Here is a 2,624-nt window from a genome sequence, read left to right on the forward strand (position 1 = left end):
GGGGGGGGGGGTTTCTTAAAAAGGGTAGTAGTCCATCTTTTTGAGGAGAATGGACCAGCTAACAATGTAAATCAGAAGTAGTAAATCCCCAAAGGCCATCGCTTCCTAAATTATCTCCTACACTATTAGCTCTGTTCTTACTGAGGTTGCTTTGTCATTGCATTTGTACGGTGGACATTCAGTTTCATGGTGAGCTCCTGTACTTCTCTCCAAACTCCTCGTTCGGTGACACCACGTTGGTAGCTTGGAATCAGCCCTAGTGGAGGCATCTACACCATAGAAACTGGTTAACCGACGTATCAGCGCTCCTCCCGCAGGGAGCCAGTTGTTAGACGCCTGCCAGCCCGCCGCTGCTTTGCTGGCCCCCTGTGGAAGCACACCCCCCTTCCCAGGCCTGTTCTGTCCTCTCCAAGTGGCCACAGCAGCACAGTGGGTCTTGTCAGGTTACAGTCTTGTCAGGTGGGGTTCAGGAAGGTGTGGGGACCTTAGCAGGACTCCTGAGTATTAGTCCTGTTATGGGGGTGTCCCCGGGTGCTGCCCACGACCCACCCAGGGCCTCATGCCATGAACAGGCCCCCACGATGTCTGGCCGTGTGACTGGACGGAGGTGCTGGCTTGATCCCCGGGGTAGGGAATTGAAGAGGGGTATGGCCTATGTCAGACCAACAAATGCCAAGCAGCCTCCTGTTTCAGGTCATAGGCTGGGCATTTCCCTAAGGTGTCCTGTTCCTGAGCCACCGTATAGCCAGCTTCCCTCTGGGCAAACTCATTTATGAGAATAAGAAAGTGCCCAGTGACTGGCTAGAGACAGCAACATGCCTTCTTTACCATTCAACAGCATTAAAAGGCTGCCAATCTATGTGTCACCGAGGCTTATTTTGCCACAGATTTGAATTATCTCATCATGACCCTGGAGTTGAGAGATTTATAAAAATTAAAGAAACCAAAGGGGAACACTGAAATTAACCATTGGTAAATTCTGACTTTATTAAAATTAAGTGTCTATTCATTGGTAGGTGAAGACACCGGAAGAATAAAAAGGCAACTCACTGAGAAATCTGTAATACACAAAACTGACAAAGGGCTCATATCCAGAATATGTAAAGAACCAAACCCACAAGCCATTTAACAGTTGGCAGAAGACTTAGGCCCTCCAGGAAAGGATGTGCAAATAACCCCATCAGCCTATGGCAAGGTACGCAATACGGAGCTTAAAAGCTACCGTTAAGGATCACTGCACACCCACCAGGTAGGGTAGACCTTTGAAAACAGCGACAAGTGTCAGAGGCACAGCCAGTGTGTCAACTGGCGCAACCTCTGGTGCACACATGCCTGCCTTAGGGCCCCGAGTTCACGCAGTGAGTGGGTTCACGCACCCAAGGACTCATACTAGATGTCGTTAACACTTTATTCATCACGGCCACAAACTGGAAACAACACAGATGCCCATCAGCCGTGATGGACGCACATTCACACCTCCGAATACTAGGCGGCAGGGATAAAGGACACTGTCCACTGCACGCTGGGATGTGAGTAAGTCCCCCTGAGGAAGCCAGGCAGCACAGCACACATTGCAAAAGCTCAGTTTTGTAAAGGTCAAAGCAGCTGAAACGGACCCATGGGGTAGAAACCAGGGGGGTGGGTTCCTCAGGCGAGGAGGGCAAGGGGTTAAAAAAAAACACAATAAAACCCCTCTGTCTAGAATATGAAATCTAAAAGTCAAAATCGTCTCCCTGTTGCATCAAGAATTTGTTCTGCTTTGGTTTTTGGAGGTAGGAAGGTTGAAGACAGGTAATATGTCTAAGGAGCCCCTACCTTCCTCACGACACCCCACTTTCTATTCTGCCACCAGCCAGGGGCAAGTCTAACCAGAGACTGAGGCGCAATGGTGATTTCCTTTTGGCATCACATAAGATTTCCACTGGCAACTCTGCTTTTTGTCTCTCTAATTTTACTTATCAAGTATTTTCTTAACTGTTACTATATACCAAATGGACTGTTTAAAGTATGTAATTATTATTTAGTGTATTACCTGTTCATTTATTCAGCCTATAATAACGGCTTCTTTATTGAGCACTTAGTATGTGCCAGATAATAAGCTAAATTGTTAATTCTCACATTAACCCATGGAAATGGGAATATATTTGTTCGCACTATAGATAAGGAAACAGAGGCTCAGAAAGGTTAAATGCCTTGTTCAAGGTCACAGCCAAGTCAGAGGCTTTGAATCAGAACTGAGATTCAAAGCCAGATCCTGCATTATTCCAAAGCACCCAACTTAGTTGTTGCTAGGGACCTCCTTAAACCCAATCACCTTGAGAGACTGACAGAAACAGGAGGCTTCTTAGGTCCAGACCTGAGGCTAGTGAATCGGAATCTCTGGCCCCAGGAGTAGAATGTCCCACAGTGGTGGTGGGAAACCTGGTCCAGCCTCATCTCTCCCTCGGAGCCATACTCGTGGCCCCGCCCACAGTAGGCACACAGCCTGTCTGTAGATGGAAGCAGATGGCTGCGTGGGCCACTCCCGGTCCGCTGGGGAGGTGGGGGAGCCCCTCACTTTTTCCTGGTCCCTGAACAAATATAAGCCCCCTCCTCCGGGAAGCCCTCCTTGAACTCCCCAGCAG

Source organism: Bison bison, unplaced genomic scaffold (genome assembly GCF_000754665.1).
Source record: "Bison bison bison isolate TAMUID 2011002044 unplaced genomic scaffold, Bison_UMD1.0 scf7180017864482, whole genome shotgun sequence".
In the NCBI taxonomy this organism is placed as follows: Eukaryota; Metazoa; Chordata; class Mammalia; order Artiodactyla; family Bovidae; genus Bison; species Bison bison.